Here is a 16,193-nt window from a genome sequence, read left to right as displayed (position 1 = left end):
AATTTGGTGTATCACACGAAGCACATCTTGTAAGAGCTATTTTACATTTTTAGGCTACTTGAAAGAGACTGAAAAAGCTTAGGTATAAAACAGATCACATTGTTACATTGACCAAATTATCTGAAGTGCCTGTAGCTTCTGTGTAGAGGACTGACTGGACAATTATTATTTTTAAGAATTACACTTAATTTTCACTTACAAATTCTCAATGTTATTAAATTGTATCTTCATTTAAAAGAAAAATGAAATTGCTTCACAGTTTCAAAGAACAATTACCACTTTTGATATATCTGACCTCTTGTAGGTTACCAGCTTCTCATTAGTTTCCAAAGGTGGGTGAATTGCCTTTATTAGGCTTGTCCAAGCTACAACCTTTAGAAACTTTCCAGCTACATTTTGGCAATCAAAGTTAAAAGTCAAAGTAAAATTTATTATCAGGGTACATAAATGTCACCACAAACAACCTTGAGATTCTTTATCTGCGGGCATATTTAGCATATCTATAGAACAGTCACTGTAAACAGGATCAATGAACAAATTGTGCAAATGCAAATATAAATAAATAGCGATAAATAAGGAAAGCATGAGATAACAAGATAAAGAGCCCTTAAATTGAGACCATTGGTTGTGGGAACACTAGAAATAGAATGAGTGTGTTTATTCCCTTTTGTTCAAGAGCCTGATAGTTGAGGGGTAGTAATTGTTCTTGAATCTGATGGTGCAAGTCCTGATGCATGTGTACCTTCTACTGGATGGCAGCAGTGAGAAAAGAGCATGGCCTGGGTGATGAGGATCTTTGATGATTGATGCTGCTTTTCTACGGCAACGTTCCATTAGATGTGTACAATGTTTGGGAGGGTTTTACCTGTGATGTACCTTTTGTTGGATTTTCCACTCAAAGGCATTGGTGTTCCCACACCAGATTGTAATGCAACTAGTCTGCACACTTTCCACCACACGTCTATATAAAGTTTTTGATGACATGCCAATTGAGACTCCTGATCCAGCCCCACATCTAAGTAACATTTGATTCCCTCTGCCTTAATATCTCTAATTAACTGATATGTCTTTAAACTAATATGGCAGGGGAATGGGAACCAGTATAATAGAGCTGAGGATGAGCCAGCAGGTTTACAAGCAGATGAAGAGTGTAACATGAATGTAAGGAAGGACAAGCCAATGATTGGGTACAAATGCAGGTAGATCAAAGAGTTAAATTGTACTGCAGAGGCAATTTGGGGAGAAAATTCAAACATCAGAGGTTGCAAGGGGACTTGGGAGTCCTCATGCAGCACTCCCAGAGATTAATTTACAGGTTGTATCTGTGCTAAAGCCAGCTGGTGGCGTAGTGGCATCAGCGCCGGACTTCGGAGCGAAGGCTCCCGAGTTCGAATCCAGCCGGCTCCCTTGCACACTTTCCATCCTTGCTGGGTTGAGCGTCGAGCTAGCAACTCGGCCTCGTAAAAATAAGAAAGCCTGCTAAAAAAAAACGCCGTCATGACGGCATTCCCAATGACTCCACCCGGAGTTAAGAGCTTTCTTCTTCAGTCTGTGGTAAAGGAGGTAAATGCAATGTTGGCATTCATTTCAAGGGAAATTGATATAACAAAAATAATAATGCTGAGACTTTATAAGACACTAGTCAGGCCACAGTAGGAGTACTGTGAACAGTTTTGGGCCCCATATCTCAGAAAGAATGTGTTGTCATTGGAGAGAGACCAGAGGAGGTTTATGAGGATGATTCTGGGAATGAATAGGGTTAACATATGAGGAGCTTTTGGCAGCTTTGGGCCTGTACTCATTGGAATTAAGAAGAATGCGGGGCGATTTCATTGAAACCTGATGAATATTGGAAGGACTAGATAAGATGGATGTGGAGAGGATATTTCCTGTGGTGGGTTATCCAGAACTAGAGGGCACAGCCTCAAAGTTGAGGAGTAAACTTTTACAACAGAGGTAAGGAGGAATATTTTAGCTAGAAAATAGTGAATTTATGGAAAGCTCTACCACAGTCTGCAGTGGAAGCCAAGTTCTTTGGTATATTTAAAGTGGAAGTTGATAGTTTCCTGATTGGTGAGGACATCAAAGGATAGAGCGAAAAGGCTGGTGTAAGGGATTGAGTGGAATCCGGGATAAGCTATGATGGAATGGTGGAGTGGACTTGATGGGCTGAATGGCCTAATTCTGTTCCTATGTCTTATGGTCTTATTTGTGTATCATGAATCTGGAAATTTAAATTATAGCTTTTTTATAGCTTTGTTGTCACCATTGTGGGTAAGTAGGAACAAATGAATTGTTAAGTATCTGGAATCTGATGTTTCAATCAAAGCTACATGGTATCCTCCTGTCCGTGGGTGAACATATCTGCTATAAAAATCACTCATCAGAATCATCTATATGTTCTCGTTATTCCAAAACAATACTTTTTATGGGAACTTTTCACTTTCCCTTATTGTGGCTACCACAGTTATGTTTTTGTAAATGAGCCATCTGATGTGGTATCATCTGTTGAGCACCACGGTAGTGTCAGGGTTAGCATGACGCTATTACAGCTTGGGGCGTTCCAGCGTTTAGTTCCATTGTCCTCTATAAGGAGTTTGTATGTTCTCTCTGTGAATGCATGGGTTTTCTCTGGGTGCTCCAGTTTCCTCCCACAGTTCAAAGACACACCAGGTAGGTTAATTGGCCATTGTAAATTGTCTTGTGATTAGGTTAGGGTTAAATTGTGGTTGTTGGGGGTTGCTCAGCGGCGTGGCTCAAAGGGCCTGTTCTGCGCTGTGTCTCTAAATAAATACTAAATTAATACTAAAGATGTATGGTTATTAGGATAATTGGCCACAATTGAGCTCGTTGGACCAAAAGGGCCAGTTACTATACTACATCTCTAAATACATACATACATACATACTACCAGCCCTGGCAGCATGTTCTATGCACATACCACTCTCAGTGTGGAAAAAAAAACTACCTCTGACATTCCCTCTATACTTTCCCCTATACTTCCCAACAATCATCTTAAAATTATGCCCCCTCATTAGTTGTTTCCACCCTGGGAAAAAGTCTCTGGCTGTCCACTCTTTCTATGCCTCTTATCATCTTGTACAGCTCTATCAAGTCACCTATCATCTACCTTCATTCCAAAGGAAAAGCCGTAACTTGCTCAACCTAACCACTTAAGACATGCTCTGTAATCTTAGCAGCATCCTGATAAATCTCTTCTGCACTCTCTCTAAAGCTTCTATATCCTTATTATAGTGAGGCAGCCAGAAATGAACACAATACTTCAAGTGTGGTCTAACCATGGTTTTTTGAGCTGCAACATTACCTTGCAACCTTTGAATGCAATTCCTGACTAATGAAGACTAACACACTATAAGCCTTCATAACCACCCTTTGAAGGACCTATGGATGTGGACCCTAAAGTCCCTCTTTTCCTCTCCACTGCAAAGAATACTGCCATTCATGTATTTTGCTTTCGATTTTGACCTTTCAAAGGGAATTTCTTCACATTTTCCCAGATTGAACTCCATCTGCCACTTCTCAGACCAACTCTACATCCTATCAATGTCCTGTTATAATCTGTGACAACCTTCTACACTGTCCACAATGCCTCTAACAAAGGATGGAGATCAGAGAGATCCATGACACAGATGCCAGCTGGGACAGGGTGATGAAGACTTGTCAAGTGCTGCTGATCTGCCAGGAAAAGATGAAAATAAATGGGAAATAGATGAAGATCAAGGAAATAGATGAACCAAGCAAAAAGCAATGTTGGAACTGTGAGATACAGAACACTGTGGTTGTCAGAAATCTGAAGTAACGGAGAATATTCTGATACACAGTGGAAAGGTTGAATGGAATGTTGACTCCTGCAGTCTGTTATATGTCCAAACTAAAAATAAGAAACTATTCTTTCAGCTTATATTTGGCTTCTGTGGAACATTTTGATAGACCAGAGATAGATAGGTCAAAGTGAAAATGGGCCAGAGAATCAAAGTCACAAACAACTAAAACCTCAAGGTCACCCTTGCAGATTGAACAGAGGTGTACTACAAAGTGGCCACCAAATCTGCATTTATTTTTTCCAGTGTAGAGGATACCACATCATGAGTATCAAATGATCACACCAATGAATTTCTGCTTTACCCGAAAGGGGTGTTATGGGACTCATGACCAAGTCTCACCACTTAGGGATTTCAGTGTCTTAATCTGGTCTCTTTTTATCTCTTTTACTACAGCAGCTTCAGCCTGATGTTGCTGAAACCTTGAATGCCACTGCAAATATTTCAAAATAGACCTATTGTTTCTTACCTCATGACAACCAGATGTTTGCTCTTTTAAACACAAGATGCTGGAAATCCAGAACAATGTAGTCAAAAGGAACTCAGCCAGTCAGGTAGCATCTATGGAGGGGAATAAACAGTTGATGTTTCAGACCAAGATCCTTCATCAGGACTTCATGTTTGCTCTCTTCTTCTTTTCAATTTATTTGGCTTCTGAGACCCATGAATATGTTTCTATTTATTTTTTCTGGGGAACTGTGTGACTGGCTAGGCCAGCATTTATGACCATACTGAAAAAAACCTGAGAAGGTAATGGTGAACCACTGCAGTGCTTCTGGTGAAGGAATACTCATTGTACTGGGCAGGATTTCAGATCTCAGGTAAAGAATACCAGGGGCAATAAACATTTGCCTAACACTGTGCTGTCTTTAGGTTGCATCAAAAGGATCAAAAATAAAAGCAGCAATGTAATTTCTATAAGGTTCACTACTCAGTAAAGAAAGACTAAACATCTACTTAGTCACCACTTACTGGTTGCAAGTATATTGCACTCTAAGAATATTGAATCCATTGTACAACTTACTATACAATGTTAGTTCTAGTGATCATTTAGAAAATCAGCTAAATTAATCACTTTGAAGGATTTCAGTTTATTTCAAAACAGTTTTCAAGAATTATGTTCAATTTCATGATTAGAGCCTCTACAATTATGTGTGAAAATGAGACTTACCTGTAGTTCCTAAACCAGAAACAAATATGATTACACAACAATTGATTGCTTTTTATTCTCTGTTTAATCTCATGATTCACAAAATTATTATCTAAGACCATAAGACCATATAAATGTTGATTGACTTGCTGAATATCTATATATTTCACAATCTGCACTTTTTCCATTTTCAGCTTTGAAAGGATGGTGGTAATTGGGTTAGTAGATTGCAGATACACTAATTGTCTTTGGTTACTTTTAGACAAATATAAAATATGTTGCTAAAACTTTTCTAGATTAAGTATTCGTCCAATATCCTTCTTTCTTTAGTCTGGACTTCTTTGTAAATAGTGAAAATAATTGTTATAGAACTGGAATATCACATACAAAATGTTGGAGGAATTCAGCAGGTCAGAAAGGGATAAACAGTCCTAGCTTCACACTTTATTCACTCGCCCCCCCCACCCCGCCACCCACCTGGCTTTACCTATCATCTTCTGGCTTATATTCCTTCCTCTCTCTTCCCCCCCCCCCCACCTCCTTATTCTGGCTTCTTTCCCCTTCCTTTCCAGTCTTGATTAAGTGTCTGGCCCAAAACGTCATCGTATCCCTTTTCATAGATGCTGTTTGACCTGCCAAGTTCTTTTGGTATTTTGTATGTCCAGCTTCTGCAGAATATCTTGTGTTTATTATTGTCAAAGTGGAATTCTGTACTTTAGAACTTTATGGAAATATAAGCAACTCTAAATATCCCAAACTGTGTATAGCTTTTGTAAGATAGGCACAAGTTTCTGCAAAGGAAAGATTGTACATTAATGACCATCATTTCTTTGAAATAATGCCTTGGAATATTTTGCCTGTACTTGAAAGGGGATTGATATGTTCTGCAGGGGTTGGTGTTGGGACCATTTCTTTTTATGATGTATATAAATGATTTAGATGGTGGAATAGATGGCATTGTTGCCATGTTTGCAGATGATACGAAGATTGGTGGAGGGGCAGGTTGTGTTGAGGAAACAGGTAGAATGCAGAAGGACTTTCAAATGTTGAAAGGCCTGGAGAGAGTAGACGTGGAAAGGATGTTTCCCGTGGTGGGAGAGTCTAGAACAAAAGGACACAGCCTCAAGATAGAGGGGCACCTTTTCAAAACAGAGATGGAGAGAAATTTCTTTAACCAAAGGGTGGGGAATTTGTTGCAACATGCAGCTGTGGAGGTCAGGTCATTGAGTGTATTTAGGGCAGAGATTGATAGGTTCTTGATTGGACATGGCATCGAAGGTTACAGGGAGAAGGCCGGGAAATGGGGTTCAGGAGGAGCTATGATTGAATGGCGGTGCGGAATCACAGGCCAGATGGCCTAATTCTACTCCTATGTTTTATGGTCTTATGATATAACAGTTGGAGAATCAGTGTGAATCCGTGCTCAAGGGCTCTGTAGTGACAAGTTAACAGGAGCATGGGAGAATAATATTGAATTATTCCTGTAAACATAAATGAAGTGGATAAGGAGGAAGGAGAAAAATCCAAGAAAATTCTCAGCATCTACATCTCTTTTCATGATTGAACCTGCAATCTGCTGGCTCAGATGTAACCAATGTAATCACAGCCAAATAAAACAGTAAGATTTAAATAGAAGTATTTTGATATTATGGAATAATCACTCTCACTTCAGATACTGAGAAATGAGCTTCAGTCTTGGTCATGATGAATGTCTGAGTGTGATAACTCAACAGGTGTGTACAATTTTTAGAGTTTGCAGTATGTTCTGATAAAAAAAAACTGTAATCGATAATACAAAGGAAAAGGAAATACAAATCCCTGTGTAATGCTGGTATATGTGGCATGGGCAGAGTAGGGATTGGACCAGAATCAGTGAGATTTGAGTCAGTATAATCAGAATCAGGTTTATTATCACTGATATATGCCAAGAAACATGCTGCTTTGTGACAACAGTACAGTGCAATTACTCTAAAATTACAACGAGAAATATAAAAAAATAAATAAGGTTGCTAAAAGCAAGCAAAATAGTGTTCATGGACCATTTGGAACTCTGATGGTGGAGGGGAAGAAACTGTTCTTAAAACATGGAATGTGTGTTTTCAGGCTCCTGTACCTCTTTCCTGATGGTAGTAATGAGAAGAGGGCGCATGTCTTAGATGATGAAAGTCCTTAATGAAGGCTAGTGCCCATGATGGAGTTGGTTGAGTTTGCAACCCTCTGCAGCATTTTTCCAATCCTGTGCATTGGTGCCTCCATACCAGAAGGTGATGCAATCAGTCAGAATGCTCTTCAAGGTATATTTGTTAGAAAATTTACTAGAGATTAGATTAGATTAGATTCAACTTTATTGTCATTGTGCCGAGTACAGATACAAACCCAATGAAATGCAATTAGCATCTGACCAGAAGTGCAAAAGAAAAGTATTATTTACAAAATAACTGCGAATAAAAAGTAATTGCTACAGCATACAAATATAAAAGTACTGAGACAGTCTAATATGGATGCAATACTGCTTAGCGCTGTGATGTGAGGTTCAGCAGGGTCACAGCCTCAGGGAAGATGCTCTTCCTGTGCCTGCTGGTGCGGGAGCGGAGGCTCCTGTAGCACCTACCGGATGGGAGGAGAGTTAAAAGTCCATGATTAGTGTGAGATGCATCCTTGATGATGCCTGCCCAGGCAGCGTTTATGGTAGATGTTCTCAATGGTGGGCAATTGGGTGCTGATAATCTGCTGGGCAGTTTTCACCACCCACTGGAGTGCTTTGCGGTTCAATACAGGACAATTGCCAATCACACTGAGATGCAGTTGGTGAGTATGCTCTCAATGGTACAGCAGTAAAAGTCAGTCAGTATCCTGGGACAGATGTGAGCCTTCTTGATGCTCCGCAGGAAATAAAGGCGCTATTGCACCTTTTTGATCAGGATGGAGGAGTTCAGGGACCAGGTGAGATCATTGGAAATGTAGACACCAAGGAATTTGAAGCTTGATACACACTCCACTACAGCTCTCTTGATGTAGATGGGGGCATGAGTTTGGCTCCTAGCATGCCTGAAGTCCACAATAATCTCCTTGGTCTTCTGGGTGTTAAGGGCCAGGTTGTTATCAGCACACCACATGGCCAGGTGCTGGAACTCGTCCCTGTAGGCCGTCTTGTCATCCCCTCTGATCGGGCCAACCATTGTGGTGTCATCTGCGAACTTGATTATGGAGTTAGAACCGTGTACAGGAATGCAGTCATAGATGAAAAGGGAGTACAGGAGAGGGCTCAGCACACAGCCTTGAGGCACGCTGGTGTTCAGGATGAGAGTGGAGGAGGAGAAGTTGTCTAACTTAACAGGTCGGGGTCTGTTAGTCAGAAAGTCCAAGGTCCAATTGCAGAGGCATGAGCTGATACCACGCTGGCAAAGTTTGGCGATCACCTTGGAGGGGATCACAGTATTGAATGCCAAACTAAAGTCAATGAACAGCATTCTGATGTAAGAGTTGGGGCATTTTGGTGACATAGAAAATCTCCTCAAACTCCTAATGAAATATAGCCACTGTTGTGCTTTCTTCATAAATGTAGCAATATGTTGGGTGCAGGATAGATCTTCAGAGATCTTGACACCCGGAAACTTCTTGAAAGATCTGTATGTAAGTGTGCATCATGAATTGAAATTGGGTTATTATTGTGACATGTGCTGAGATACAGTGAAAAGCTTATCTAGCATATTGTCCATACAGATCAAATCATTGCATAAAGTATTGAGGTAGAACAAGGTAAAACAATAACAGAGTGCAGAATGTAGTGTTACAGTTACAGAAAAAATGCAATGCAGGTAAATAGTAATGGCAAGATCATAACAAGGTAGGTGCAATGCTCCACAATGTTCTCTCTAATTCGTAATGACTAGTGTGCACAAAAATCTTGGGCTGTGCAATTTTTTGCAAGTGACAACATGTACACACTAAGTTTTATATATAGATGTATTCATTTCAACAGCCATCAAAACACTGTCAACAAGAACTTCTGGGTTTGACTATTTTCGCTCTTGTTCATCTGTACTCTCACAAAACATATTTCCAGCAGGCAATGAAGGATTTCATAGTCATAGTCATACTTTATTGATTCCGGGGGAAACTGGTTTTCGTTACAGTTGCACCATAAATAATAAATAGTAATAAAACCATAAATAGTTAAATAGTAATATGTAAATTATACCAGGAAATAAGTCCAGGACCAGCCTATTGGCTCAGGGTGTCTGACCCTCCAAGGGAGGAGTTATAAAGTTTGATGGCCACAGGCAGGAATGACTTCCTATGACGCTCTGTGCTGCACATATCTACACATTCCTGACCTCATGAGCTATGGGTGTAGCAGTTCCTACTGTTTCGTGTGCTTTTTAAATTCCATTGTGCGTTAGTAGCAAAAGATGTGCGTGCAGGCACATATACACACCTTAGAGGAAACATTTAACAAGAGAAGATCTGCAGATGCTGGAAATCTAAGCACCATGCACAAAGTGCTGGAGAAACTCAGCAGGCTGGGCAGCATCAATGGAAAAGAGTACAGCTGACATATTGGTCTGAAACATCAGCTGTACTCTTTTTCATCGATGTGCCTGGCCTGCTGAGTTCCTCCAGCATTTTGTGTGTGTTGCTTAGAGGAAACATTGGTGCTCCAGTTTCCTTCCGCATTCCAAAGATGTACTGTTAGGATTAGTGACTTGTGGGCATGCAATGGTATGTTGGTGCTGGAAGCATAGCAACACTTGCATAGCCCAGCAAAAATCTTGCTGATTTGATTTGACACAAACAACACATTTCACTGCATATTTCGATGTACATGTGACAGATAAAGCTAATCTAATCTTATTGTTAAAATGCCTCATGGTCTTATCTGACTAATCCATTTTAGCTTTGGGTAGCTCAACAAGCAGAGCAGTAGAGATCAGCAAAAGTGTTGAAATGTAGACATAAGGTGCTGGGAACAGAAGGTCAGGCAGCAAAGGTGCTCCATGACCTGGTGATTGTTTCCTGCATTTTCATAACCTGGTGATTGTTTTCTGCATTTCCATTATTTCAGATTTCCAGAATCAGCAGGTTTTAGGCAAGCGGAAGTGTTATGCAGATTCAACTGTTGTGAACGACAAGGAGGTTTTAGCATATTGACAGTTAAGTGCTTACTGTAATTCAGACAGTAGAAAAACATGATGAGTATTCCACCTGTTCTCCAGTCTAACATACCATGTTTAATGGATGATTTCCAGTCATGGGACACATGACCCTGTTCACAATATAAATAATATTTCAGTTTACAGGCTATTCAGCCTGTGGAAAGAAACAACTATCAAACATGAATGTAAGTTATATGTGTTGATAGAAGATCTTTGTCATAACCATTGTTTCATTGCTGTATTCATCTACATAAACTTACAGTCTTCTTAAGTTCAAATGACTTTCTGTCATGTTTCATGACAATATCTGAAGACCCAAATGAATTGCTGTTCTGTAAATTTATTTGGTGGTTCCTCATAGCTGTTGTACAAAGTATACTGAACACTGTAAGATTGCATTAAAAACTGGAAATGATTTTAGTGTGAACTGCAAAGTGTAATTTTAAATATCTGGAACCATGCTGGTGTTTCAGCTGTCAACTTGTCAGAGAAATTTGCAAGGAACTAAAATAGTGATAGCTTAAAAATTATCACTGAAAAACACGATTTTGCCTCAGCATCTGTCATGTTTCATCTTATCATCATTGCCAAAAATGTTTTGTATCCTTGGGAACCACAACTCACTTACAATCAAAAGTTATTGGTCCACGTATTTCAGAATTATGGTGTGTATGATAATAAACCAGTGAAAAATTATTATAAAGACTGCAAGTCTTTGTTACGTGATGTTCATAGGCTTTTATCTGGTGACTTATAATGTCATCATAAAGATTACAATCCTGTAATCATTACCTGCTTTCAGTTACTCTGGTTGATCCTGTGATCTACATTCTGCACAAAGTTGTATCTAAACCGAGTTCATTGACTCATGACAATGTAGCCATCACCTTTTCCTTCATAAATGACCTTTGTAACTGACTCACATATGCTAAAGATAAACGGGAATCCATTGTTAACATGGGAGCAATTCACTGGAACTATTATCAAATATTCATTAGATATTTCACGAACTTCAAAGAAAATTTTTTTCCCGGTAAATTCTTACTTCGAGGAAAACTTGAATGGAAAACTGCTGTCTGTTTGATTTGTTCCTGTTCTGGAAAGCTGTTCCTGTTGTTGAATAATCACCTCACTTTTTTAATATATATTATTTCTGTTTTTTGCATGATTTTTAATCTATTCAGTATATATATATACTGTAATTGATTTACTTATATTTTTATTATTATTTTATTACTTTTTTCTTCTATATTATGTATTCCATTGAACTGCTACTGCTAAGTTAACAAATTTCATGACACGTCAGTGATAAACTTGATTCTGATATCACTGGAGTGGGAAAAAAATCTCTTGTATTTATCGGTTATTGGACCATTGGTGTGTTACATAACTGATTTCAAAGGCATTTTTATTTGAAGACCAGTTTATATTTTGGATCACAAGTTCCTGGTCAGAATTTCTCATATTTAAACTGATGTTTGGTCTGAAAATTTCAACTGTTTAGCTGGTATCATTAGAGAAATTAATAAGCTGGTAATTTACCCCAGCCATTTAAACACTTCCTGCCAGTATAGTAGATATATTTTAAATAAGTGCATCATGCAAATATCTCTTCCTTTCAAATTATCAGCAATATTCATCAAACATGGGACCATAACGAAGCAACTGATTTAAGAGGACTGTCATAAGGAGTGACCAGGAGAAGTGGGGAAACATGGACAGCTGTTTGATGTTGTGTTCTCTGTGGTTGGCAAGATAGGAAGCAATGCAGAAACCTCAGATTTTCACAATTGAGATAAATAACGAATGAAGATAGCAAATTTGATAAAGTTGCTGATGACAAAGGGATAGAAAGGAAAATCACTTATGAAGAGGATGTGAGGAGGCTATAGGGGGATATAGAGAGTACAAGTGAGTGGACAGGTGGAGTCTAATGTGGGAAAATGTCAAGTGGCAGGAAAAGTAAAGAAGAGTATTATCCAAATTGCGAGAGATTAGCAAACTTTTGAGCTACAGAAGGATCTGGGTGTCCTACTGCATTCACAAAAGACTAGTACGTAGGTAGTGCAAGTAATTAAGAAAGCAAACAGAATGTTATCGCTCATTGATAGGGGAATTGACTGCAAGATAGAAGAGGTAAGGCTTCATTTGTACAGGATATTAGTGAGATTATACCTGGAGTATTGTGTACAGTATTGGTCTCACTTAAGAAGGTGTTTAGGGGTTAGATTAAATATTAGCCTTATTTGTCGCATGTACGTATAACAAAACATTAAGTGAAATGTGTAGTTTGCAAGGATTGTGCTGGGCAGCCCACAGGTGCCGTCATGCTTCCACCATGCACACAACTTACTAACCCTAACTTCTATATCTTTTTTGAAAGTGAGGGGAATCCAGAGTACCCGATGGAAACACATGCAGTCATGGGGTGAACATTCAAGCTCCTTCCTGACAACAATGGGAATCAAACCCCAATCTTACTGTAAACACTGTAAAGCATTGCGCTAACTGCTACACTGCCATTCCACCCCACCTTATTGAGTAAGTTTGCTAGTCTGATAGCTGGAAATAGCAAGTTATCTTCTGAAGAAAGGTTGTACAGGCTGGGCTTGTGTCCACTGTATAACCATATAACTATTACAGCATGGAAACAGGCCATCTTGGCCCTTCTAGTCCATGCTGAATGCTTACTCTCACCTAGTCCCACCGGCCTGCACTCAGCCCATAACCCTCCATTCCTTTCCTGTCCATATAGCTATCCAATTTTACATTAAATGACAATATCGAGCCTGTCTCTACCACTTCTACTGGAAGCTTGTTCCACACAGCTACCACTCTCTGAGTAAAGAAGTTCTCCCCCCACCGTGTTACCCCTCAACTTTTGCCCCCTAACTCTCAACTCATGTCCTCTTGTTTGAATCTCCCCTACTCTCAATGGAAAAAGCCTATCCACGTCAACCCTATCTATACCCTCATAATTTTAAATACCTCTATCAAGTTCCCCTTCAAACTTCTGCGCTCGAAAGAATAAAGACCAAACTTGTTCAGTCTTTCTCTGTAACTTAGGTGATGAAACCCAGGTAACATTCTAGTAAATCTTCTCTGTACTCTCTCTATTTTGTTGACATCTTTCCTATAATTCGGTGACCAGAACCATACACAATACTCCAAATTTGGCCTCACCAATGCCTTGTACAATTTCAACATTACATCCCAACTCCTATACTCAATGCTCTGATTTATAAAGGCCAGCATACCAAAAGCTTTCTTCACCACCCTATCCACATGAGATTCCACCTTCAGGGAACTATGCACCATTATTTCTAGATCCCTCTGTTCTACTGCATTCTTCAATGCCCTACCATTTACCATGTATATCCTATTTTGATTAGTCCTACCAAAATGTAGCACCTCACACTTATCAGCATTAAGCTCCATTTGCTGTCTTTCAGCCCACTCTTCTCACTGGCGTAAATCTCTCTGCAAGCTTTGAAAACCTACTTCATTATCCACAACTCCACCTATCTTAGTATCATCTGCATACTTACTAATTCAATTTCCCACCCATCATCCAGATCATTAATGTATATGACAAACAACATTGGACCCAGTACAGATCCCTGAGACACACCACTAGTCACCAGCCTCCAATCTGACAAACAGTTATCCACCACTACTCTCTGGCGTCTCCCATCCAGCTACTGTGGAATCCATTTTACTACTTCAATATTAATACCTAACAATTGAACCTTGTCAAAGGCCTTACTGAAGTCCATATAGACAACATCCACCGCTTTACCCTCGTCAACTGGAGACTGTAGGTATGAGAGATGACTTGATTGAATCATATCGGGTCCTGAGGAGTCTTGATGGAATGGAGGAGGAGAAGGCATTCGTTCTTGTGGTAAGATTGAAATCTAGTAGTCACAGTTTAAAGGAGTCACCCATTTAGGTTGGATGATTTGATTCTTTTTTCTCAGATTGACTCATTGTTTCGAATACTTTTCCTGAAAGATCAATGAAGCAGAATCTTAGAATATTTCTAAAGCAGAGGTACATTCTAATAAGCAAAGTTGGTGAAGGTTACTCAGGGTAGGTTGGTGTGTAGAGTTGAAGTTACAGTTAGATCTGCCATGGCTTTGTTCCATAAGGTAGACCAAATTATGAAAGCAGAATACAGTTCCCATGTCTCTGTCATATGTTACTGAACTTACTGCACTGATAGTGATGATCCTAGACTTCACAAATGTAATAGCTGTGCAATAATATTCTTTGTACCTACCAAAATAACTTGGGATTTAAGTGTCAAGTTGATATTCACTTTGACTATACCAAAGTAAAAATTTACTGAGAACCTTACAGTAGATTAGTGGGTTAAGCAAAGCTATGAGTTTCCAGTTTATTTATCAAAATGACTACATATGAAACAATTCCGATGCATTTCATTTCTACAGGGTGGATATTTGTAAAATGCCCTGGATGATTTTCTAAATCACATAGTCATTAGTTTAGTTTTCAACTACCAATGAAGGTTGAGAAGTGTTCTTTGTAAATGATTGAATTACTTTTCTGTGATTTTTTTTTTGTAGCTCTCACAGCCCATTTTATTTTCTCTTATTTCTTTTCCCCTTTATTCCAGTATAAACAAAGTAAGATAAAGAAAACTAACAAAAAAGAGAAACATAAATAAAAAAACTTTTCTGTGAATTTTATATTTATTAAAACACAAGGTGTAATTACAAGGAAGCATTTTCCTAATTTAAATACCTATGTGCCAGCACAAGTACCCTTGATTATCTCCTCTTGATTAGATTTCCTCAGGTTATTTATTCAAACCTGGTGTCCACCTATTATCTGCCTTTGGTCAAATCTCTGACTGTAATCCCAAATACAAGACTTGTACTTTCACCTTATCACCTTGTGTTTCTTCCTCCCCTCCCCCACCTTCTTATTCTGCCTCCTCATTTTTTTCTCCAGTCCTGATGAAGGGTCTCGATCCTAAACGTCGACTATACTCTTTTCCATTGATGCTGCCTGGCCTGCTGAGTTCCTCCAGTATTTGGTGTGATTGCTAGTACTTTCCTAATTAAGAAGGAATGGAAGAAAGGACTTAGAAGCAAACTGATAGCTGTAGACATAGAAGGACAATTTCTAAGCAACGAACAGTTGTGAAAGAAAATGCACACCAAAGATAAGAGAAAATGTGAAGCAAAGATAGAGGTAGGCTAAAACCATAGCTGAAAAAAAATTATGAAGCTAAGTTGAACAGTTGTATTAAGAGTAACAGATGGTCAAAGAGGAGCAACAGGAATAAAAAGCTCAAGCTTTATTGTTTTTAGATAGAAGGTGGAATGGAATATTCTGAATTGGTAAGGATTTACTATACAACACTACAGAGAAATTCAATCATTTACAGAGAATGAACAGATAATGGCTTTTTTGAGGAAGTATTGGTAAGTTTTAATGTGATTGAGCAAAATACAGAAGGGAGATTGGGGACAAATTTAAATAAAAATAATCAGAAGGATAACCAAATAATTTTCTGACTGTGTTGCATTTGATGAGAACAGGGCAACTTTTCTTCAAAAATTTGTTGGACCAAAATTGTCAAAAAAGTACTACCTAAAATAGATCCATCATTGATTCCTGTAGAAACTAGCTAATGGCATATAGACCAGGCAGCATCTCTCGGAAGAGGTACAGTCGATGTTTCAGGCCAAGACCCTTTGTCAGGACTAACTGAAAGAGGAGCTAGTAAGAGATTTCAAATCTCTTACTAGCTCTTCTTTCATTAGTCCTGATGAAGGGTCTCGGCCCAAAACGTCGACTGTACCTCTTCCGAGAGATGCTGCCTGGCCTGCTGCGTTCACCAGCAACTTTGATGTGTGTTGCTTGAATTTCCAGCATCTGCAGAATTCCTTGTGTAATGACATATAGGCTTGTTTAATTGGGTTCCTTACCAACAGCAAGGCAAGGGAGCCTGAAGAAGGGTCTCAGCCTAAAGTGTCGACTGTTTATTCATTTCCATAAATGCTGCCTGACCTG

General features: G+C 39.1%; 1 protein-coding gene across 1 annotated transcript in view; it reads left to right on the top strand.

Moving 5' to 3' along the window:
• LOC140187055 (cytoplasmic phosphatidylinositol transfer protein 1-like) overlaps positions 1 to 16,193 on the top strand; it is a 319,781-nt gene that overhangs the window by 218,560 nt on the left and 85,028 nt on the right. The window lies entirely within an intron of this gene.

This window comes from Mobula birostris, chromosome 24 (genome assembly GCF_030028105.1).
Source record: "Mobula birostris isolate sMobBir1 chromosome 24, sMobBir1.hap1, whole genome shotgun sequence".
Classification (NCBI taxonomy): Eukaryota; Metazoa; Chordata; class Chondrichthyes; order Myliobatiformes; family Myliobatidae; genus Mobula; species Mobula birostris.
This window is presented reverse-complemented; position numbering and strand designations above follow the sequence as displayed.